The sequence below is a fragment of the Cupressus sempervirens genome, chromosome 4 (genome assembly GCF_028749045.1).
Source record: "Cupressus sempervirens isolate cs-2001-9-10 chromosome 4, ASM2874904v1, whole genome shotgun sequence".
Taxonomy (NCBI): domain Eukaryota; kingdom Viridiplantae; phylum Streptophyta; class Pinopsida; order Cupressales; family Cupressaceae; genus Cupressus; species Cupressus sempervirens.
In genome coordinates this window covers 674,792,323-674,819,433 of record NC_143121.1, presented here as the reverse complement: position 1 = coordinate 674,819,433, position 27,111 = coordinate 674,792,323, and positions in this window count along the sequence as shown.

Sequence of the window (27,111 nt, the reverse complement as noted above, 5' to 3'; positions counted from 1 at the left end):
AAGCCAAGACCTGACTTCGTTTCCCAATTATGTGCTTCGATGGGACATTGCATGCCCCTTTCTTCTGGTCCTAGTCCACCTCCTTGATAGTTTCACTTTTTAGTGATGAGCTTATGTTGTTGGGGATACTTTTGGCTAAAGTGATCAAGGCATGCTTGATTTCTTGGAGGTGCATCCTTATGTAACCAATTGTTGATATCTGGAGTGAGCTCCTCATGAAGAGGGGTTTTTGAGGACACAAAGGTGGTTGGGCCAAACTGTTTGTATCAAGGAGGTGGAATCTCCCTAGCTTTGTGATATGTCGATCGTCCATGGGTATGTGGATCAAGTGGGATTGCTCTGACAACAAATGCATCTGACAGACTATATTCTCCACAGCCTTTGTTGTTGATCTTTACAGTAGATAGGGTGGAGGCGAGGATGGTTTCTGCGTCATTACAAGTGTGGGATGAGCTAGCGATGGATGTGCCGATGTCTATTCCAGGGAAATGGTTTGTATATGAAGCTTCAACTGCATTGCAGTAAGCAAAGGGTTCTGGATCAGTGTGGATGGTTACCTCAGTGCCCTGATGCAGAAATTTGATGCACTGATGGTAGGTGGATGGAACGGCCTTCATAACATGAATCCATGGGTGACCGAGGAGGATGTTAAATGGTAGGTTTAGATCAATAACATGGAAAACTGTCTCTTGGATGACCGGCCCAACCTTGATTGGTAGCAAAATAGTCCCTTCTGTGGTCCTTTCCAAGTTGTCATAAGCTTTGATGGTGATAACCTCACTGATCATATCTGCCTCAGTATACCCAGCTTGTTTTATGAATTTTAGGGTGCAAATGTTCAAGGCTGATCCATTATCTATCATTACTCTTTTCACGGAAAAATTGGATACCATGATGGCTATGCGAAGCGGAAGGGTGTGATCTAGCTCAACCGTGGGTATGTCAGTGGGTTTGAAAGATAGGGCACATGAGGATGAAAGGTGTCCAACAAGATTACAAAAATCAATAGCATTGATATAAGAAGGGACACAGGATTCTATGAGAGCACTGTCAAGGATGTCTTTGTACACAGGACTAGTGCGGAGAAGGTCTAAAATGGATATTTGGGCTGGCATGTTCCCAAGGTGTTCCAAGATATTGTACCGACTTTTTGATGGAGCTGATGATGCTGATGAAATTGGTGGGCTTGCGATGTTAAATTGCGCTCTTCGAGTGGTGACTGCACACTCATTGTCTGGTCCTCGGATATTGATAACATTGACAGAAGGCTCTTTTTCAGATATACAACCTATAAGGCTACCATAGTCTATATAGGATGAAGTGTGGTCATTGTTCTTCCCATGCTGTTGGTTTGGCTGGCGGTTGTTGGTGTTGTTTTGGATAGGTGCTTTTCTAGGATTTTGGTTGTTGTGTGGAGGAAAAGCATTTTGATAAATCTGTAAGCCTGCATTGGGAGAGGTTTAGGCACCAACAGTGATTTCCTTCCGATCAATGAGGTCCTACACATAGTCTTTCAGTTTCATGCATCTGAGGGTGGTGTGACCGTTTACCCTATGGAACTTGCAATACTCATTGTCCTTGTACCATGCAGCTTTGGATTGGCTTGGATCAATTTGCTGGGTGGGAGGAAATTTGATGAGGTTTTCCTTAACCAATTTCTCAAAAATAACATCCAATGGCTCACCAAGGGGTGTATAGTTTCTAGGTGCAGGTTGGAATCTGGGCTTTTTCCCTGTAGCTACATTGATGGCATTAGCTTGATTGTTAGACCCTTGAAAGTTGGGTCTTGTGTTGTGGTTTTGATAGCTTTGGTTATTTCGTTGTTGGTAATTGATAGCTTGTTGGTTTTTTGTTTGATATGGTGGGTTAGACTGGTTTTGAGAAGGACCAATGATATTCACATGTCTGGTGTCAGTAACCCCATCTGTTGCAACATGCTTGTTTTTGTTCCAATACCTAGACTTGTCATTGGAATGTGATTGATTTTGGTTGGCCTCTTTGTAAATCTTTACCAAACCATCTTTGATGAGTCCTTGCTCAAGAATCATTCCTTTCTCTTTGATATCCTTATAGGTCTGCAAATAGTTCATGGTCATGTGGTGAGCCAAGCTGGGATGTGCATTATCAATAAACATTTTCACCACATGGCGTTCTGGCAAGGTGCAGGATATGTGGGTGGTAAGGGTTTGCCATCTTTGCAGGTATTCGGCAAGGCTTTCTCCACCTTTTTGCTTGGTGTGGACAAGATCAACTACTGATAGCTCTGTTTCAACAAGATGGGCATATTGGGCTACAAATGCCTCAGATAATTCAGCAAAGTTTTTAATTGTGCCATAGGGGATTCTATAAAACCATTCAAGAGCTGGTCCAGCCAAGCTTTTGGGAAAAAGGCGCAAGAGGAAGACATCATTGTATGCCACGTCCTGGCAATGCATGCACAATTCTTTGATATGTGTGACAGGGTCTCCTTTTCCTCTGAATTTGTCAAATTTAGGTACCTCAAAGTGTTTGGGAAATGGTGTCATGGTAATGGCTCTATCAAATGGGTAAGGACACACATTCTCAAACTTGAATGTCTTTGGATCATTCCCTTCTTGGATGGCTTTCAGAGCTGTTTTCATTTGCTCCCACTCTAAATTGATAGGTGATGGTTGGGGTGCCCCCAATGTAGGAGTGCCTTGAGGTAGGTATGTGCTGGATGGGGCCACTAAATATGGATGGCTGTGAGGGATTTTTTGATAGGGATTGTACATTGTTTGGGCAGCTGCATGGTGGATGACGGGTTGTTGAGGGGGAGGTGGCACATATTGCTGCATGTGCTGCAAGGCTTGCTGTTGATATGGGATTTGAGGTTGGGATTGAGGAACATAAGCTGGCTGTGGGATAAATGGATTGCTTTGTGGAGGTAAGGTATAAGATGGTTGTGAGGCTTGGGGAAAGGATCAGAGGGCTTATGGGGTTTGACCAATATATGTGGGTTGTGCCCCTATTTGGGATGGTATCTGCAAATAATTGGTGGTTGGTTGGGGTGGTGGATTACCTCCTAGAAGTGGCATTGAGAAGTAGTTGGTAATTGGAGGTAATGGATTAGTTGGTGGTGGAGGTGGTGAGAATTGAAAGCTTGGGAATGGAACTGATGGGGTTTGATAGCTTTGTGGCTGGATTTGGAAGCTTGGTAGAGTGGTGGTGGGAGCTGGGGTCACTTGGGAGCTTGGTAGAAGATTGGCAGTAGCTTGTGGGTTTTGATAGCTTTGTGGAGTGAAGGTAGTAGCTTGTGGATTTGTGGCTGGTGGTATTGAGCTCCCAAGACTTAATGGAAATGATGGGATTGTACTTTGGGCTATGGTGAACAAGCTGGGGGCGATGAAAGGTTGATTACTTGGCCCCATGGGTGGTAGCCCTGTTGTATATTGCTGAGGTTGGCCAAAGATGCTAGCACTGATTTGGGAGATGGGTGGATTTGGAAGGCTGGGTTGGGGAGCAGCAGCAATAGTGAAGGGGGTGAACGGTGAGGTGTTTTGAGTAAAGGGGGTTTGGAGCAGAGAGGTATGAACCAAGGATGGAGTGGTGGTGGCTGGGTTGGCTTGTGGCATGGAGATTTCAACTTGGGTGGATGATGGTATGTTTGGGTCTGTTGGGTCATATGGATTGGCTGGAGGCTCTTATTTTGGAATATATTGAGGATAATTTGGATCATAAGAGCCTATTGGTGGTGGTAGTTGCCCAAACAACAGGTGAGATGGATCTGATAATGGAGGGGGTCTTCCAAAGTCAAAGGTTCCTACATTGTCCCTTCGCAAATTAGCCATGATTGTCTCTTTGTTTTTGTCTATAATGGCGTTTACCAATACTGCATTTCCTGGTTGGTTCATGAAAGCTTCAATGTCAGTAGGTGATGGCATAGCTTGCTCTGGGCTGAAGGATGGTTGAGTGCTCAAGGGGGGTGAGGCTGTTCGATCCAAATGATAGGGCTCCATTGTTTCTTTCTTCTTGGCTAAGCGAGTGACGGGTGGCATGAAAAATGCTCCTAGGGATGAGATGCAATAATGCTGATGGATGCAAAAGGGGGAAGGCTTTTCTATGCAAATGATTTCCTAGGTTGAGCCAAAGCTATATGACAAAACCTAAGGAGGATTGGGTTGGGGATTCTAACTTCAAAGATATGTTGTCAAAGCACAAAAGGTCTGCTTTCCTATGTGCAAGCTTGGTGGTGATTGTGTCAACTTAAGGATAGACTGATGATCCTTTAGGAAGAACACGAGATTGACCACTTGTGGATCCCAACCTTTAGCTCAAGGTGATGAGGGATAACAAGTGACAAAGCTAGATTACCCTAGACAAAGCTCTGTCAAAGGGATAACCTTGGTGAGATTGGCGGATTTGGAAGATTTTAGGAATGGAAAACTTTTAGCAAGGTGACAACAATTTTGAAAGCTTAGATGTGCAAATTTTGGGATTGCTGGCTAGATGGTTTGATTCTAAATGAGATGGATGAGCTAATAATGCTTAAGGGGATAACCTAAGATGGCTGGCTTTTCTACAAAGATGACTCTAAAGTGAAGCTTATCCAAGAAGATGTGGAGAAACAAGGGTGTCTAATCATAGAAATCATGCCTAGTTGGTAAGGCATAAGCAGGATTAACTCCTGGATGTTGGCTAAATTTGATGGTACGCTCTAACCAGGCCTCTTGAAGTGCTTCGTCGGTAGCTTTTTCCTCTGCTTTGTGGAGTTTGGTAATTCATGGGCTTGGTGTTATTTCTTTTCTCTTGGCTGAAAGTTCTTGGTATGCTAGAGATGGCTTGAGTTTGACCTTGTGAAACTTCTGTTTGGGTTTGGGTTGTTCCGACATAAATTTTTGAATTTTCTTGGCTTTGGGAAAAATCTCAGTTGTTTTTCTTCAACTTGTTCAACTTCCAAAATAGGCAGTGACTATGCTAAGTGTGCCCTAAGCTAAGATTGACCAAGTTTGGCAAACATTCATTCAACAAGTAAAATAAAAACAAGCAATAGATAGGAACACCCAGATAGAAGTTTGTGGTTCTCAGAATGTGATACTTGCACCAAGGAGTGTGTATGTTCTACAAATGTTTCGATCAGTCACTCCAAACACATTAACATCCTAGATGGTTTTCTGCAAGGCTAACAATTGGTTTAGCTATGGAGTCCTCGATATACGCAAGGTACGTGAGGCCCAAATTTGTAGATGAGACCAAAACGATGTCACACAGTCGAGAGGAGTGGTAACCCACTTCTCCTCTTTTACTTCTCAAGGGTATAAAGTTCCTTGAGGCTTAGCCCGAATGACAAAATCTTGATCCCAAGAGAGGTGTCTTTCGATTCACCTTTCGATTCTTATACTCCGCTGGAACGCTGGAGTTGAGGTCGTCCAAGGGGTGATGAAATCCCCAAGCAGGCCTCCTAAAAAGAAACAAGGTTTTGGATCCTAATCTTATGCACCCAAGATGGCCTCGAAAGACGACAAGGGGAGAGAAGACTTGGATGACCTTGGGCTAAAAAACATGCTTGTTCTTTTACCAACTGACTCTTATGTGTGCTAATCTAGACTTTGCAAGCACTCATGTTTAAGAGACAATGTTCAATTCCAACTTGAAGCGCCAACAAAAGTAAATCGATCGAAGAATGCAAACAATAAGAAGAGTTAGGGTCAACAAAAGAAAACTCGCACGCCCGGAGGCCCTCCACGTCAAGTATCAATTAATTTTCTTTAAGGCATTCAAGATTGAGTGTGAGTTTGTTTTAAGCCCAAAACAAAAGTGTGTGAGATTCGATTTCAAGTGCACACCCGGAGGCTCTCCACGTCAGTTTTTGTTCAATTTTAGTGCCCAAACTTGAAGTGTGATCGATTTAATCTAGAGTTTTGGCCATTTAAGAATTTTGATAAAGTTAAAGCAAATGTTCAAAGACCAAGTGAGTTAGATTGTGGAACATTTAACACCTTTTTCAAGTAGACCCATCCCCATAAATGGCACTGAGATTGCAACCAATGGTTAATATTTGATGGGTGATTAGAAAAGAGGTGAGTCCAAGAAACTACTCACATTGATTTTTGTAAATTTGTATTTTAACTTAACAAAGTTTCTTAAATGTCCAAAAATCAAACTTTACCTAGATTGCATGTGGAAAAGAGATTTGTTTTGTTCAATTTTAGAAGCTCCAAATGAAGTGTTTGATATTGCAATGGTTAATTGATCCTTGGCATTCAAGATTGGATTTGTTGTTTTAAGCATGCATTCCAAGGAAAGTTGATTTTAATCCATGGCATTCAAGAGTGTGTTTTGAGCAACATTCATTCAATGGAAAATGTGTTTAACCATTCAAGTTCATTTTTTAGCAACATGCATTCAAAGAAAAATGGTTAAGCATTCAAGTTCATTTTTTAGCAACATGAAAACCTGCAAGAAACATGGTTAGTGGTTCCATATGTGCTCCAACCTGCAATGAGACAAAAAAAAAAGCAATTTAGTTAGTTAGCCAAAATCTTCAAAAATGAGAGCTTAACTATGGGAAAATTTTTTAAAACTTTTTTTGCTGTTTTTTTCTACGCGTAAAAGTGCTTAAAATGGTCTAAATCCTACGGAACCACTAAAAGTCAAATTTTGATTTATACTCTTTTTTTTTTTTTTTTTTTTTTAGCTACAAAGTGCAGAAATAAAGATTTTAAAATAGAAATGCAACATAAGCAGGCAGAGACGACAGTCTATCAAGCGGAGACGCCAAAATACGAAGACGCTGAAATACAAAGACGCTAGTATTCGAAGACGACATAATAGATTTGCGGCACAGAAAATAGGTGACAAGTAGAGACTCCGATTTGCGCAGATGCAGATTTTTGCAGACAACGATTTGCGCAAACGCGGATTTTTGTAGATGTCGATTTGCGCATACGTGGATTTTTGCAAACAGAATAGGTTGCAGACGCCAAAACTGCGCGAAAAAAGTTGAAAAACACAATTTTTTTTTTTTTAAGATGGTATTTCTTCTTCCTAAGTGCGTTCTTTAACTTGCAAAAACAACCAAAACACCCTCACAACACACTCAAACAACAACAAACATTAGATGGTTAAAAAAAATGACATATAGATGAAAATAGATGATTAAATGACCCATTGTGGGGTCCCACCGGGCGTGCCAAAATGTAGAATAAGAATTTTAGTGTGCAAAGAACATTAACAAATAAAGTAAACATTCACAAACCAAAAAAACTAAATTCACATATATGCTTAGACAAAGAAAGCAAACAAGAAGTGCAAACCTCACAAGAGAAAACACTTCATGCTTTCTTGATTCTGTAGATGTGTCCTTTTGCTATGGATGTATGCTCAAGATGCTCAAAAGCTGCTTCAATGGAGATGGGTAATGACAAATTGGTAGCTTTGTGAGCTCTCAATTTGGCATTATAAGGGTAAGATTGATGGCTTTGGTTCTCAAAATAGCATGGTAACTTTAGCTCAAAGATTGTTGATGAAATGGCTTGGGATGGGATTCAATTTATAGGCTAAGGGGTAGAGGGATGGAGGGCTTAGATGCAAGGATGGATGAAGGCTTAAGGAGGGCTAAGATGCACTCAAAGGGGAGCACATGGATTGTGCTTGTTTAGCACCAATGGGAAGGTGACACTTGTCACAAGGAGGATGAGTGTGAGATGGTAGGGTAAAGGGTTGGTTAAAGGCATGATGAGTGGGGTTGAGTATGTAAGAGGGATGTAAGAGGAATGAGTGTGGAAGAGGGAAGAGTGTGGAAGATGGGCGTAAGAGTCATGAGTGGGCTTGTAAGAGTCTTTTATGTTTTGTAAGAGCACTCATGACTTAGTGGTTGGGCTTTTTTGAGGGGAGACTTTGGTTTGGATTAGGAAAGTCTTAAACTTGTTTAAGGAATGTGACAACATTAGGGGATGGATTAGGCTTGGGTTTAGGATTAGATTAGGGATGTTAGAGATGTGCAAGTGGATGGCATTAATGAGGGTGGGTGAGTTAGTGGCTAAGCTTGGTTAGTATGGGTGGATGGGGTGGATTAGGCTAAATGGAGGATTAGAGCTAGGTTAGGGGTTTTTGAATTTGAGGATTTCATTTATCAAATAGATTTATTTAATAAATGGGGATTTTTGGAATTAGATAGGAGAAAAGGATTTAATTGATAAATAATAGATTATTTGATTTATCAATTAGGACTATAGATGATTAATTAAATTAATCAACTAGGGATGGCAAAGGATTAATTAAATAAGAATTTAATTAATGATGCCTTTAGAGATGGCTAAATTAGATTACCAAAGTAGTGTAATCAAATTTAGGTGTCTACACCCAGTAGTGAGCCCGCAGAACAAAATATTGAGGGAGCTGAAACAAAAAATGCACAAGGGATTGAACCAGAATTTTCTTCCACTCAAGCAAATGTGCCTCCACCTAAACAGGACATCCCTAAACCCACTACTAGTCAAGCTAAAAGGAAACGGAAGTCACCAGAAGAAACCGTTGCTCAACAAAAACCTAGTCCTACAATTCAGCAACAGAAGAAAACAAAGAAAGTTCCTGTAGGAACTAATCCTATAGCAGTGATACCAAAACAAAAACATAGGCAAAAGATAATAGTACAAGAAGAGACTCCTTTGTGGAGAAGCCCTAGAATGAGAGGGTAGATTTTTAAAAATCCTATATTGTCTAAAGCACCTACTCTAGAGTCTCTTGTGTAGATAATTTTTGACCATTCTCCCCTTCACATTGAGATGACAGAAGCTTCTGGTAGTCCTCCTGTAGCATGTGAGCAAGAAATTAATGAAACCTTAATGGATTTACTAGGTGTTTCAAGCCATGAGAATGAAGTAGTTCTTGAAAGTCATGATTTGAATACGGCCTTATCCCCTATAAGTCAACATGGATCAATAGTTTGGCAGAACATCTATGGTGGGAATGGAAAAAGAAAAAGGATTATGAAGAGGATAATAGTGCCGTCACCTTGCAAAAACTCCTTTTCCAATTATATGGACAGCATTTATTTGCTGAAGCACTATGGAAAGAGGAGAAGAAAAGAATGAGCAAGATCATAACATCACAAAATGAGGAGATTGAAGAATTGAAAGAACAACTAGAAAGACAGAAACAGTGCATGGAACATGCACTTAAATTAGCTGATCAAGCTCTTGCTTACACACCACCTCCTCGAGTATATGCTTTTTTTTTGGAAGAACAATATCTTTTGTTTCAGTTGATGTTAACCCTCAGAAATGTAAAAGCAGAATTCAAAACCGCACAAGAGTTTTATGGGCTGTATCAAACCTTACCACCATGGCAGCAAAATCTATTGTGTGAGTTGTATATTCATAATTTTGTCATTCTTGCAGAAACTAAGTGGAATCCTTTGCTCTATATAGGAGATGTGCATTTGAAAGCTTTAATGTCATGCATGTCTAATGAGACAAATTATGACAAACAACTGGTTAATTACAAAGATGAGAGAACAAAACCTTTACCCTTGAGGGCAAAAAGTAAACAACCAGAAGAAATTCTTTGAGACTAGTTTACATTAACCTATGGGAAGAGTAATCCAGACATTAGAAAGAAGGTATTTGCTGCTAGAACCAAAGTATATGCCGAATATGAAAACTTGCCCTACTTTGCGTTTCAAAGAGCTATGACTAGAGTAAGAGGTAGATGGGCACGGTTACCTGATTTTCTCAAGAAATCAGAGCCACATAGTCCTATTAATTTGGAAGCAACACTATATAGAGTTCCAAAATATTTAGAACTGGGAAAAAAACTAAGGCCAGAGCTATGGTGTCCTTTAACCATGCAACCTCCAATGCTTTTATGGCCCCTGTATGATATTGATGTTGACAAACTTGATAAGTTGTAGGAAGACCACATGCAAGAAGTATGGGAAAGGACCAGAGGATTCTATTACACCTTCAAGAGTAGCAGAAAGGGAAAGATAGAACTTGGGGAGCTCAGATCTTTGACTAAGAAGTGTAATGCTTGAGGACAAGCATTAGTTTAGCAAGGGGCAGATGATGAGTCTAAAAAATGCCTTTATTTTATTATGTTTAAGATACTTTATGATACTCTGTTTATCCTTGTTTTAACACTTATAAGCCTATGTTTGATAAATCTTTGATGATTTATGGGGTAGAAAAACTATGTCATCCTTTGCCTAAATTATATCTAATATGCAGTATTTCATATAAATATCCAAATGTGCGTTCTTATGCTTGAATTTAGTTTGATGGATGTTTATTTGCAAATATGTCTTATATCATAACTAACCTGATGATAAGGATTAAAGGATGAGCCGAAGAATCTAGAAGTTGGTTGCCGACAGCATTCAAGGAGAAACGAGCATCAAGGAACAACCACGAAAAGGAAGTTATAACTACTCCAGGAAACATGGCAATGAATAAGGAGGAGTTTTTACAAGCCATTACCTTCTCTACATTTATGTTGTAACAAGTGGATGCCGCGACTTCATTGCTCCCTCCTCAATTCTATTATCCTTCCTTTCCGCTTTTAGTTGTTCTCCTATATTCTTGCCTGCGGACTTGACTTAGCATAGTTACTTTTTTGTTATGTAATAAAGAGTAGATTCCCTATATATATGTTAGGATCGACTCCTGTGTGTGAAGTTTTTAGTTTTTAGTTTTTGGTTTTGATAAGTTTTATCGAGTAAGAGAGAACACTGATTCACAGTTTGTTGCAGTTGTGTTTTACAATTCTGAATTATGTAATGACTGATTAATGAAATGAATTAGTTCTCTTTAGTTTCTATCCTACGTTGGTAGATTAGAGAAGCCAACCAAGGGGGCCCACTTGGAAGGTGGATTAGATTAGGATAGAATAGATTCATTTTACTAAGCATTAGCAGTATTTTAAGTAAGACGTAGCTAGTTAATTCCTTCCTGTAGCATCACACTTCATGAATGTTCTTGCAGCATCTGCGAGAACAGTCTAATGGATGAGTCAAGATGGAATCTCTGTTATCTTGTCATTGTGTTTTCAAAATTCATGGATTCAGTAGTTTCCTTTCTATAGCAGTAGTGTAGTTTCCTTCCTTTGCATTTTTACTTTCCTACAGCACAAGCATAATGATTCATCAAGGTACCTAGTGCACATACTGTGCCGACCATTTCAAGTATACGTCCCTGGGTTGACAATCTAAATGCACCTCATGGTAGGGGAAAAGTAGTCCTTAGCTTGAATAGATTATTCCTAAGCTAGGCCTAGCGCATGACTATGGAACACCTATTGTGAGGCGATTCAACCATTTTGTGGGGGAGTTCTTGGTGCTGATGTATGTCTTTTAATTATTTTTTCATTGCAAAATGTCTCAAATTCTTTTGATGTGAACTCTCCTCCTCTGTCTGATCCTAGTCACTTAAGAATTTTTCCTATTTCCTTCTCAACCCTAGCCAAATACCACTTAAACATTTGAAATGCATCATATTTCTACTTTAAGAACATGAAAGTCATCATCCTAGAGTAGTCATCTACAAACAACATTATATATATGTCTCCTTTATAGCTTTGCACTTCTATTGGGCCATATAAATCTGTATGGACTAACTCTAATACTTCCTTGGAAGTATAGGTTTTGCTTTTGAAACTTGACCTGGTCATCTTTCCCAGCTAACACTGTTTGCACATTGTGTTGTTAGGCTTCTTTAGTTTTGGTAGGCCTCTGACTTTCTTCATTTTACTAATGCTAATCAGATTATCAAAGTTGACATGAAGTAGCCTTTTGTTCCATAGCCACACATCATCAAATATAACAATAAGATAGGATGCATCTTCCATATATAGGTAAAATAAATTACTCCTAGTTTGTTCTCCTTTTCCTATTAGATTTCCATTAGTATCATAGATTTTGGTCATTTTGTTTCCAAATTCTACTTTGCATCCTACATTGTCTAACTATGACACACTCAGTAGATTGTAGTTCAATCCTTCAACATAGTATGCATTATCACATGAAATTTTCTCTATAATTTTAATAGAACCTTTACCTTTGATTAGAAATGGAGCATCATTTCCAAATCTAACACTATTTCCATCATACTAAGTAAAGGTAACAAACTTACTTTTGTCTCCTATCATGTGATGTGAGCATCCACTATCTATGATCCATCTTTCATTCTTGTTCACATAGGTTACTAGTGTTTTTTCCTCATCTTCATTTGAATCATCCTTCATGGCTACATTGACTACCTCATCATCATTTTCATTAAAATCCTCTTCTTCCACAATATAACATTTTTTGCCTTTGTCTTTATAATCTCTACTATCATCGTCTCTTCTATTCTTGTTCTTGTTGCTTTCTCTATAGTTCTTTTTCTATGTGCATCTTGTAGCAATATATCCTACTACATTGCAATTAAAACATATGATGGGCATCTTACCTTTGAATTTACCTTTGCCTCTATGAAATCTTCTAGCTAGTAGTGCTTCCAATTGTTCCACATCTTCTTCATCTGTGTTGTTGTCATTGGATGCATACTTTACCTTTTTATTCTTCTTCTTCTTCTTCTTCTTTGGTTTCACCTCCTTAGTATCTTTCATTGATAGCTTGGCCTTGAAATAAAATTCAAGATTCTTAGGTCTATAGTTATCAAAGTTGGACAACTCAAATGCAGTGAGTCTTCCCACTAAACCTTCAAGAGTTAGCATGTTTCCTGGTACACATATTAATTCTTGTATGGTTGAAACTATAATAGCTTAGATGGGGAGCAAGGTTCTTAAGAATTTTATATTAATATTTCATCATCTAAATGACCACCCAAACTTTTTATTGAGCATTGTTCTCACCTTCCTCCATTTTCATGTCATTAAACTTTCCTTTGAGATTTTCTCTTTTCGCTCTTTGAACATTCTGATCTCGTCCATAAATATTAGTCAAGGCTTTCCACATCTTCAATGCAAACTCACATCCCTTGATGTCATCAAATTCAAGATAGTTGAGGGTAGAGGCAATCTCTAGCATTGCCTGATTGTGCTCCTTCTTTTTTTTCATATCTTCTACAGTGGGTACAGCTAGATCAACATGTTCCATTTCAATTGAGGTTTGTGCATGATCTTATTGATCCAAGGTGAAACTTCATTAAAATTTTCCATGCAGTGAAGTTATCTTTGTTGAGCTTGGGAAATTCTCTCTTGAACATTTTGATCTTCCTACTTCTAGTACCTTTAAACCAAATCAGCAAATGGCTCTGATAAAAATTGTTAGAAATGCTTTAGAATAACTAAGGGGGGAGGGGGGATGAATCGGTTTTTCAAGGTCCAAATGTCTTAATAAACCTTTTTCACTAAATATAGTGAGCCTGTTTAACTAATCATGCATCCAAGCTTAAATTTTCCTACTTAGCGAGTTACTGTAAAATCAACATGTAGGAATAACACATGAAGAATCAACACATAACACAATGATTTACATAGAAACCCAATTTGGGAAAAACCACTAGTAACATGCTACTCAATTCTCACTCTTTAGAATTGATGCCTTGTTAAAGGCTACAACACATGGTTAATTGTGACCTAGTTAAAGGATTTAACTACCCCGTTAAAAGTGGACTTGGTTAGAGGACTTATAACATTCACTTGGAATGCCACCCTATTAAAGAATTTACAAATGGTTGTTAAACCAACCTAAGTCCATAGGATTTTACCCTAGCTGATACAATTGTTAGAGAGTAACAATAAGGGCTTTTGATCTGATACAACTCACAACATAACTTACAGATCTTAGATCTCAATTAAGCTTCACAATTTTTCCTAGCTTTCAGTCTCTACAACTCTGATAGCTTGTCCTCCTTTCAATATTTTTCTCCTTGAGTCTTCATGCTCGATGTACTAGTGCAATCTCCTCTATGGTCACATATCGAAGTAGAGTCTCTGTGCTTTGTTCCTACCTCTCTCTTGATGCCTTCACCTTGACATCCCAGCAACCATTTAACTTGGCAACTCTTGCTTCTTGACTTGTAACTTCTTAAATAAAAGTTTGTAATACTTTTCCTACTCTAATCTTTTCACTTTTAATTTTATTTCAAATGGATTAGGTAAGATTCAATGAATCTACCCATAATCTTGTTTCCTTCTAGAAACATTGTGAAGAATCCTTCCTAAATTCACCCAAAAATGGTTTACCTAAAATTTTGTTCCACTAGCTCATCATCCTTATCCTCTATCTAGTTCACAAAATTCAAGATAACAAACTTATCAGTTCAGATTTGGTGAATCTTTGACTTTATAAATAATGTAGTCACTTGACACTATTGAAATCGTAATGCTCAACACATACTGTGTTACTCAGCACCTACTGTGTTTTACTAATGCTAAGCACCTACTATGGATTCACTCAGCATCAACTAAGTTTTTACTAATGCTCGACACCTATTACTTGCTCAACACCTAAAATTGCTTGGCTCCTTCTATTTCACTCGACACACACTAAATTTTTCATTTTCTTGGCACTTATTGATAATCTTCTTAGCACGAACTAGCTTGCTCGACATCTACTAATGAACTTAGTCAAGCTTTGCAGACAACTTTGTTACAACTTATTCTTCTAGAGTTTCTAAGTGTACCTAACATCTGTATCTTCAATTATATTATCAATACATCATTTTTCCATTGTCTTAACTAATCCTTGTACTTCATTAAAAAACCATAACTCAACCTTTCCCTTAGGTTCTTTTGTTAGATCTTATTGATTAAATCCTCTTCATCAATCAACTAAGTGATAATACTTGGATCTTATAAGCAATTTTCATTCCAACAAATAGTAGGTTTGACATCAGTGACAAAATAATGATTGAAAACATTCTTTATCAACAAGCTCCCTCTTTGCAAACAATCTCTCTTCTTCAACAATGATCATTTCAATTAGATCCTAACAACCAACTCATCAACCTTATCTTCCACCAGGTTCACAAAATCAAAGAAAATAAACTTGTTGGCTCAGATTCAACAAATCTTTGATCTTTTAAATAATGTAGTAGCTCGACATTTTTCATGCCCTAAATTGAACAGAGCAAAACACAACCAAATTTTTTTTGAAAGGTAAATCAAGGGATAATACACATGTATCTATGTATAATAGATATACTCTATCAAACTACATAGGGATTGAAATCTACAATTCATGTTTCTTAAGGACATTAGGGTATCTTTGTTTCGATCATGGTTTGGAGGTAATACTTAACAAATTTTAGGTACATTGATCCTCTAACAAGACCTTAGGCATTAGGGTTAGGATGCTAGTATCCCAAGTTAAAGTTTAGGGATATATTTTTGTTAGATGTTAGCATATCTAATTTTATTTCATTTCAATTTATTTTGTTTTGGAATATAAACTAGGTTGCTGAGTAAGAGTTAGCATAGGAGGCATACACACAACATTTTTAGGTTACCACAAAGTGTTAAATAGTTAATTATTATTATTACATTATATATATAAGGTTTGGACATACTTAGGGTATACATAGGGTTCGTTCAAGTGGATATTGACTGGCTACTACTTGCTATCCTCTATGGGAGTTTGACCACTTGAATCTTTCTCATATCAAGATGACATGTCGACAAGTTACATAGATTAGATGTATCCCTAACTCATGAATAGAACATTGCATTTAATTTTTTCATTTCTGTATATTTATAAAGTTAATTATTTTCATGATTATTATATTGTCCCCTTCCGTTTAACATCTTTGTTAGTGCTCAATTACAATGCATTCATAAAATTTCTTTTCCCATTATGATGTGTCCTATATATTTCACAACCTTTCCTATTTAAGATTCATGTATGTAATTTTTATATTATGTAAACTATTTATTAGGATATTCATTCCAAATGTACTTGTCATACATACCACTTTTTGTTTATTTTATTTATTATTATTATTTATACATACCACTCTTTATAAATTTTATTTTAATTATTTATCATTATTATAATCTCCTTTTTATACTTTAAAATTTAAATTTGACATGCTTTGTAGGATATCTCCATAAGAAATACTAATCCTTCATGGATATCCCATGCACCAAGTAATTCTCTTAATATGCATGTAAGGAAAAATTTTAATAAAAAAAAAAAAAAACTATTAAAATGTTTATTTAATAATGAGTTTTCTAATATTAAATCATCAATTAATAGTTAATTTTAACAACCTTGTTATTGACTTAACACCCTAAATCCTAATCATATTTACCTACATTTTATCTCCTAGCACTAACACATGACCCTTACAATAACAAAATTAACCCATTCAATTGAAACTAAAATAAAAACATAATTATTAACTTGCATTAATAAAATGGCTATCCTAATACATCCTATAATGCATGGCTTAATTTACAATACAACCTAAACTTTCCTAATTATCATATTCTCCTCTTTCAAATTAATAAGAAATGATAACATGAAAAAAAACACTCATCATATCCTATTATCCTAATATCTACCCACCTCACTCCCTAGGTGACTACCTTCCCTAGGTTGGTGCATTTCTCCTTAACAAATGGAGGTGACCAAATAAAATAAAAATAAAAGCACCACTTCACAATCCCAAAGTTTGTATTAATAATTTTATTTTGACTTGGTTCATTCCTTTTTAATGTGGGTGCCCATTTTTTTGGGTTTCTTTATTTATTTAGTTATGTGTTAAGATATATAAATATATAAATATATATATATATACTTGGTTCATTCCTTTTTAATGTGGGTGCCCATTTTTTTGGGTTTCTTTATTTATTTAGTTATGTGTTAAGATATATATATATATATATATATATAGTGTAGCATACTTTGATTTGTATAAGTATATATGTCTCTTTTATAAATCTTGTGACTTTGGGAAAAATTTTGGGGACCTAGTGTTAACCAGCTCATATTATAACCCCTAAGTCTTATAGGTTCCTAACAGGGGTATCAAGCATATTCTCTCATTATTTTATTGGTCTATAATTTGGATGGGATTTATGTTGGGTCTAGAAGTTGTGCAGTGTTGTAAGCGGTCTATACTTACAGGTTGCATTTATAGCTTGGTTATGGGTTGTCTTTACCCATTGATCTTTTATTTTTTAAGCATATTCAGATCAAAGCTTGGTTTTGGCCTGGTCATGGGTTCAAATCTCCCCGGTGCCTTCTTGACCCACGTAAGCACTTGGTATGCGCATCGAGGGGGAGATTGTTGGGTGATGCGACGCACTCCCCTACCCACAGGTGGTTAATTATGTGGTGTTCCATGTTCACTAACAGTCATGACTTTTGGTGCAATGGCAAATGGGCCCTACAATTTAATTACCCATCCCATATAAATTATAGAGAGAAAAATAATAGCTATAGGAGGGTTTTATTCTAAGTTTAATACATTTACCTTCCTTCTCATTTTAGGAGTCCATGTTAATGAGTTGACAAATATTTTCTCTTGACTTCCCTATTAATTCTTAATTTGCAAGTGGACATTACTATAGTATCTAGCTCATCTAGGGACCTATTAGAACTTGAAATTCAAATGAACACATAAAATTAACTATCAAAATAAGATAACTTCTTCCATTTCATAACATATGATTTTATAAATCAATCACCTATGTTTTGAATTGAGTCAACTACATCCATAAGAAACTTTCACACAACAACTATGAAATGTTTCTATCAAATGTTTTACAATCAACATAAGAAGAAGAATCTTATTATATAACTTCTCCATATCACTTCAATGCACATAATGTGAAACTCACAAATGAATAGTTCCTTTCATAATCAACTTTATACAAATTCCCAGCTCTACCTTACACAATTTCAGCAAAATATAATAATGAGAAAATTCCTTTTTACATCACAATGGAAACAATAATGGGGACTTAACATCATAACACATTATGAGGTGACATGCAAATATTTGTCTCTCCACACACTTGATTTTCAACATTGCCAAGAGTGAAACTCTAATCTCTTTGTAGGATCCATTTTCTCAAACCCTGTAAATCAACACAAAACTTGAAACCATGGAGGCTCACCTCCCATCCTAGGCTTCTATGAAGCCACCTATTAAGCAAGGGAAACAAGACCCAATGGGATACACACACAAACCACTTTTCAATGCACGAAAACATATCACATAACACAAAATAATCCCTCCCATGGCTTTCACATTTGATTCACCATTGGAACCTAGAATATAGGGTGAAGGTGTGCTTTCAAAAAGAAGACTTTCCATATCATACCATACCTATTGCGACAATTTTTTTCATGCCCTTTTGGGGCTTTTCACAAATAAACAAATTCCATGCCCTTTTGGGGCTTCCACAAACATCCTCCAAACATACTACCAATAGCTATAGCTTCCTTGAAGCCCGCACTCCATTAACTTCCTTTCTACACTATCCTTCCCTTATCACCCCCAAAGCAAGAAATGGATGAATATGACATACAATGGAGCACATACTCCAAGGTTCTTAACTATATTTCAAGCCCAACTAGGCCCTTCACCCTAGACTTTTCTTCCCTTCCCAAAGGGTGAGTGAAGCCCTCACACCCATAACAACACTTGATATTCAAATAAAAAAAGGAGATTCAAGAAGGAAAATCAAGAAATATCATGAAACACAATGCACAATCACACCACCACAACATAATACAATGATTCACAATGGCACTACACAATACCAAAAATCTACCATCAAAGAGTCTCAATACAATGCATGATCCCATAACAATACTCCATGCTTGTAGATACAATATTAAAAGAAAGAAAATGAACATGGTTTGAACACCGACCTTGGTCCAAGCTAAAGGAAATGATAGTTTTTGTAGAGCTCCTTAGTCTTCCTCCAAAACCCTAACTATCTCTAAAGTTAGGGAGTGGGTGAACACCCCACTAGTTTGTCCAAGACCCTCAAATAAGGCCTTCCCACTATCTATTTTAGCAAAGACACTAAGCCACTCCCTCTTAAAAACTTTTCTCCCTCTAAATTTTCTATATTTGACTCAGTGAGAACAAAGAAGAGAACACATGTGACACTCAAATTTCGAATTGGTAGAAGAATTCATGGGTAAAGGCCCCCCCAGGCTGTCTAGTCACTATCATGGTCAAAATTAGGTCCCTAACATGTTATACTATCACATGGTAACTTATTTTCACATAAAAGACACTTTGGGACCACCTAATGAACCCTCAAAACCCTAGCTCAGTACAAATTCGAATTTCCTTTGATTGTGACCCATCTTACCCCTTGTCAAGTGAGTTTGCTTACTCATTAACAAGGTAATTAGTTTTAGGGTAAAATGCTACCATGACCAAAACCCTAAATGACATGTCATTACACACAAAATCCACAAGTGTCTAGTGACACATAAAAGCACATTCTACATCACCACAACATGTGCCTAATACATCTTTATGATTAAAATTTTCCACATACAAGAAAACTTACATTTATGAACTAAAATACATCACAATAAGGCTTTCAAATCTTCCAAAGATTTTCCTTGGTTAAATTGTATTCACATAGGTTTGGATCTTGTTTCACCCAAAATTTCCACGGTTCCACTTCTTGCACATTAAACTTGAGCATCAGTAGTCCAAGGAGGTCATATAAATATATATCATAAATGCATATAATTTCAAATGTTACATTATCTTATTAACATAATTCATTTAAATTTCCTTTCCCAATCATTTCAAATAAATCATTCAAAATGTTAAAATATCAAGATCTGCATATCATAATTCATCATAATCAAATCAATGCTTATCTACATATCACATTAAATCATAATCATCATTATCAAATTAACATTTATCTGCATATCACATTAAATCATAAACCATCATAATCAAATTAACATTTATCTCCATATCACATTAAATCATAATCATCATAATCATCATATCGTAATCTAATTCTATCATGTCATAAATTTGCATCCATATGTGTTCGATCATCCCATTCACAATATCAAATTCATAGTACATATCATAGATCTGAAACACTATTGTAAATGTCAAACTCAATAGATAGAATAAGCCATTATCCTACTAAGTCTTGAATAATGTCAAATTATCCAAATCTTGAGTATCAAAAGGCGAGTAACATATTTCCACTTAAACATTACATTACAAGGATTTCTGTAATTCAGCTTCTATCAAAGTAATTGAAAAAGGTTAGTACATGAACGAAATCATTAATTATATCATTTAGGTCTCAATGTGTAGACATGAGTGTGGATAATCAAAATGTAGATATTAAAATAACATAACCTTGTAGTCTCAAATGTATATCAAAAAATCAAATTAGAAGCATCATAATGCAAATATGTCATCTATACTATGATGGATCGGGTGAGGCCTCACAACATCATTAATCTTATGATGCTTGGCACATCGTTGCTTGACATCCATTGTGAAATTACTCGACACCTACTAAAGTTTACTAATGCTCAATATCAACTAAACTTTACTTGACATTAACTATTTTTCTCGGCATACACTAGAATGAACTTTTACTCAGCTCGAACTAATTTTTTTCTTGGCTTGCACTAACTTTTCTCGACACCTACTATCCACTCGATCAAGCTTGTCAAACAAACTTTGTGTAACTTGTTCTTCTAAACTTTCTGAGTGTAACTAGCCTTTGTATCCTTAAGTAGATTAACAATACATCATGTCATCACTGTCTTGACTAATCCATGTACATTATTATATAATCATAACTCAACCTTTCCTCTAGGTGTTATTATTACCTCTTATTGATCAAATCATCTTCATCAATCAACTAAGTGATAGTACTTGAATCTTATAAGTAATTGTCTTACCAGAAAATAGCAGGTTTGATGTCAGTGACAAAATAATGATTAAAATACATAGTCTTCTGCAAAAATCTTTCTCAACAATGATCTATTCAATCAGATATCAACAATCTCCCTCTTTGGCATTGATGACAAACCAAACTGACTAGGTTAAAATAGTGAGCTAATACCAAAAAGAAAACTTGTATTAATATCTCTCCCTCTATCAAAAACTTCCATCTTCTAATTAGGTTATAAAAATTCTTTCTTATAACTCCCTCTTACTAAATCTCCCTCTGACTAGGTAGATTAGGATTGCTCCCTCTTTCTGATATTCTTCTCTATTTCTTTGATTACAATCTCTTGATACCTTCCTCTGATCAGTAAATTCTTTCCCTATACATTTTGGTTCTTGATCAATAAAATATCTCCCTCTTTGACAACAATGCCAAAGAAATATGCCAAAAAATTGTCATCTTAAACATGCAGATATAAGAAATTGTAGTTACTTTCAGTGTCTCCCTCTATCACCTTTCTTATGACTAATTTTGGAGTTTCAACTCTTTGATTAGTTTAGGAAGCTCCTAAAGTAAGATCCTTTACATCAATGTATAACATATGAATATCAACTCGTTTGATGTAGGGCACTCCTTTTGTTACTTAGATAGCCTTTGATAGGGGTATCACCCCTAACTTACCTCTTAGATATTCATGAGCATCCTTAGGTGATGGTTTGGTGAAGATATCAGCAATTTGTTCCTTTATGTTAACATATTCCATCTTCACCTCTTTATTTTGAACCAGCTCTCTCAAGTAATGATACTTGATTGCAATGTGCTTTGTCTTTGTGTGCATCAGTAGATTTTTTGGTATATTGATAGCACTTGTATTATCACAATAAAGTATCACTGGTCTTGTGATTTCTTCCTTCATTCCTTTGAGTAGCTATTTGATCCATACAATGTTTGTACAATTCATAGTAGCAACAACATATTTAGCTTCAATAGTAGATTTTGAAGTACAATTTAACTTCTTGCTAGTCCATGTAACTAGTCTCTTGCCCAAGAAAAATGCTCCTCCATTGGTGCTTTTTCTGTCATCAGTGTTTCCAACCCAATTAGCATTAGTGTAGGTTCTTGATTCAAAATTTTCATTCTTCTTGCAGTACAGACCAAAATCTCATGTTCCTTTCAGATATCTCATTATTCTCTTTATGACCATTAAATGATTTTCCCTAAGATGAGCAGAGAATTTTGCAACTATCCCTACAGATAATGCAATATTAGGTCTTCTATGTACTACATATTGCAATTTTCCAATCATAGACCTATACAATATTTAATTCACCTCAGTTGAATCATCATTCTTTGACAATTTGTGTCCTATCACCATAGGTGTACTTACTGGTTTGGAATCCTCCAATCCAAAAGTTTTCAATATTTCCTTGACATAATTTGACTGAGTGATGTATATGCCATATTTCATTTGATATACTTGCAAACCCACAAAACATTTTATCTCTCCAAACATAGACATTTCAAATTCTTGTTTCATCTAATTTGTAAAATCCTTATATAAATTATCTTGTGCTTCAAATATGATATCATCAAAAAATATTTTAGATAAAAAAATACCTTTTCCTTTCTCTATCTTTATGTACAAATTTTTGTTATCATTAGTCCTTTCAAATCCAATCTTCAAAAGATAAGTATGAAGTCTCTCATACTATGCTCTTGGTGCTTGTTTCAAACCAAATAAATCTTTATGCAGTCTACATACCATGTTCTTATTGTTAACATCAACAAAACCATCTGGTTATTCTATATAAACTTCTTCCTCTAATATGCCATTCAAAAATGTAGATTTAGCATCCATCTAATAAAATTTGAAACTTTTGTATGTAGCATAAGAAAGTAGAGTTCTTACTCTTTCCAATCTAGCAACAGGGGAAAATGTTTCTCCATATAAATTCCTTCTTCTTGTGCATATCCCTTGCCAACTAATCTTGCTTTGTTCCTTGTGATTTCACCATTCTCATCTAGATTCTTTCTGAATACACACTTGGTACTAATCACATTTTTATCTTCTTCTCTAGGAAATAGACTCCATGTTTTGTTCTTCTATTTGTTCAATCTCTTCTTTCATGGCTTTATACTAATTAACATCTTCTAGCACATCCTTTACTATTTTTTGGGTTCCTTCATGCTCAACAAACATGTTTCATTCTTCAGTCTATTTCTTTTCATTGTTCTAGCATCTTTATCTCCAATGATTTGAGTAGCAGGATGATGTATTTTGACATATTTAGACAATCTTGATTCAAATCTTGTTTCTTCATTTTGTCTTTCAGCTTTAGAATCACTTTGTATATCTCTAACAGATATCTCAACATCTCTTTCATGTGTATTAATCTTAGAATTAGAATGTGTATCTATTTCATTCTATAACTCAACATCTGAATGCAACTCAATTCTTGAATGAAACTTGGCATTCATAAGGTGTGACTCGGTAGTCACTGTTACTTGTTGTTGATTTGAAACTTGATTTATAGCATCCTCGGAAATTCCTTCACAAAAGTATACAAATGATTTGTATTCTTCTAGATTTTTCACTGGTTTAGCCTCATGTAATTTTGTATATTCATCAAAATTCACATTTGCACTTTCCACAATTTTGTTATTGTTAGTATTCAAACACTTATAAGTTTTACTTCTTATGGAATATCCTAGGAATATACCTTCTTCACTTTTTGCATCAAACTTTCCATTCCTAACATCTTTGAGAATATAACACTTACTTCCAAATATCTTAAAGTATTTTACACTGGGTGAGTATCCATACAATAGTTCAAAAGGTGTTGAATGAGTACTTTTCTTGATTTGCACATAGTTCAAGGTATAGATAGTTGTACTTGCAACTTCTCTCTAGTATTTCAAAGCAACATTCTTTTCCATCATGAGTGTTCTAGCACAGTCCATTATAGATTTGTTTCTTCTTTAAGCTATTTCATTTTGTGGAGGGGTTCTAGGGGAAGATGTCTATCTCTTGATTCCTCTATCATTACAAAACATCTCAAATTCATTTGATGTGAATTCTCCTCCTCTGTTAGATCTTAGACACTTCAAATTTTTACCTGTTTCCTTTTCAACTCTTACCAAGTACCACTTAAACATTTGAAAGGCATCAAATTTCTATTTCAAAAACATAACTGTCATCATGCTAGAAAAGTCATAAACAAATAACATTATGTACTTATCTCCCTTGTAGCTTTGCACTTTAATTGGTCCACACAAGTCAATATGAACAATTTCTAGTACTCCTTTAGATGTATAAGTTTTACTCTTAAGACTTGACTTTGTCATTTTGCCTAACTGATATTATTTGCACATTACATTATCAAGCTTTTTCAACTTAGGAAAATCTCTAACTTTCTTCATGTTACTGATACTAACCAAGTTATCAAAGTTAACATGAGATAACCTCATGTGTCATAGCCATACATCATCAATTTTTACAACAAGACAAGTAGCATCCTTTAAATCAAGATAGAATAGATTACTTCTAGTTTGATCACCTTTTTCAATTAGTTTCACATTGGTGTCATATATCTTAGCAATCTTATTTTCAAATTCAACCTTGCATCCCAGATTGTTCAGTTGTAACACACTCAAGAAGTTATAATTTAGTCCTTCAACATAGTAAGCTTTGTCACATGAAATCTTATCTATGAGTTTGATAGAACCTTTTCCTTTTATCAAACATGGTGCATCATTACCAAATCTTACACTATTTCCATCATAACAATTCAATGTAATGAACTTACTTTTGTCTCTAGTCATGCGATGTGAGCATCCATTGTCAATGATCCATCTATCATTTTTGTTCACATAAGTCACAAGTGCAATTGCCTCATCTTGATTAGATTCGTCCTTCGTTGCAACATATACCACGTCATCATCATGTTTATTAGAATCATTCTCTTCAGCAATGTAGCAAGACTTCTTGCCTTTGTCTTTATTATCCTTCCTATCTTCATCTTTTCTACCCTTGTATTTTTCACCACCTCTATAGTTTTTCTTTTCTAGACATCTAGTAACAATATGACCAACCTTATTGCAATTGAAACAAATGATAGGTAACTTACGTTTGAACTTGTCTTTACCTTTATGGAATCTTCTTGCCAGTAGTGCTTTAAGTTGTTCAACATCCTCCTCATCTATATCATTGTCACTGGATACATACTTCTTCTTCTTATCAGGTTCCTTCAATGACACCTTAGCTTTGAAAGTAGATTCAATATTCTTAGGCTTGTAATTACCAAAGTTAGATAGCTCAAATGTAGTGAGTCTACCTACTAGACCTTCAAGTGATAGCCTATTCCCTAGAATACATCTTAGTTCTTGAATTGTAGAAAGTCTAATAGCATATATAAGTAGCAGTGTTCTCAAAACTATGCTTAAAATAGTTTCATCATCTATATGACTAGTAGCTCCTCTTATTGTATTAACAACTTCTTTTATCCTTTCAACATATTGAGAAATATTCTCACCTTCTTGCATTCTCATATCATCAAACTTACCTCTGAGACTTTCATCTTTGGCTCTTATAACATTTGCATCTCCTCCATAGATAGTGGTTAGGGCATCCAACATTTTATTTGCACTGTCAAGTCCTTTGATATCATCAAATTTGGCATAGCTTAGGGTAGAGGTAATCTCCAACATTGCATGGTTGTGTCCTTTCTTCTTCCTCATATCTTCAATAGTTGGGGGACCAACAAGATCAACATGTTCCATAGAAATGGTAGATTGTGCATGATCTCCAAGTCCTCCAAGGTGTAGCTTCATCGAACTTTTCTATGTAGGAAAGTTATCTCTATTGAGCTTGGGTACTTCTCTTTTAGACATTAATTTTTGTGCTTCTAGTACTTTCATACTAGTTCTCTTAAGTAGATGGCTCTAATACCAATTGTTAAAATAATTTAGAATAACTAGGGGGTGAATCAGTTATCCAAGGTCTACATGTATGAATAAAACTTTTCACAGCTTAGTGAACCCATAAAACATTCATACTTGTGCATGCATCCATAAGATTATGCAATCACTAAAACTTGTAGGTTACTATCAAATCAACTTGAGAAAATTTAAATCATGAAAAATAATAGATTCATCAACACACTTGACACAATGATTTATGTGGAAACCCAATTTAGGAAAAACCACTAGTAACATGCTACTCCTTTTCACTCTTCTAAAGTGATGTCCTGTGAAAGGCTAACCCTATTAAAGGTTATAGTACACACTATTAAATGTGACCCAGTTAAGGGATTTCAATCATCTTATTAAAAGTGAGCCTTGTTAGAGGACTTTAGGCCATTCACTTGGAATGCCACCAAGTTAAAGGATTTACAAATGATTGTTAGGTCAACCTTAATCCAAAGGATTTACTCTAGATTGATACAATTATTATAGAGCAACAATAGAGCTTTGATCTAATACAACTTACAACTTCTCTTATAGATTACAAATCTCTATTCAGTCGTCAATTCTACTTGGCCTTCATACTTTTTAGCTCTGATGACTTGTTTACCCTTCAAGCATTCGTATCCTTAATAATTCTTGCTTAACATGCAATTGTAGACTCTTCTTAGGTCACTTGATGAAGCAAAACCCTTGACTTCTTGTCTCCCTTAGGTTCTCACACATGACAACATTTCTTCATGATTAGACATTCCTATAAGTAGGAAATTAAGATGTTTTCCTTCTCATTTTCCATCTTCCAAATTTAGGGTTTGGATGGATTAGGTAGGATACAATGTATCTACCCCATATCTAAAATATTTTCTAGAATCCATTTGAATTCACCTAAAAATGGTTTACCTCAAATTTTGTGCCACCAGCTCATCAGCCTTATCTTCCACATAGTTCACAAAATCCAAGAAAACAAACTTCTCAGCTTAGATTCAATGAATCTTTGATCTTTTAAATAATATAGTAGCTCAACATTATCAATCTTCTGATGTTCGACACATATTGAGTTGCTTGGAATCTATTGTGAAATTAGTTGGCATCAACTAAACTTTATTTGGCATCAACTATTTTTCCCAGCATACACTAGAATGAACTTTTACTTAGCTCCAACTAAGTTTATGCTTGGCTTATACTAACTTTTCTCGGTACCGACTATCCACTTGGTCAAGCTTGGTAGACAAAATTTGTGTAACTTGTTCTTCTAAACTTTCTAAGTGTAACCAACCTTTCTGACCTTTAGTAGATTAAGAATACATCATGTCATCATTGACTTAACTAATCCTTGTA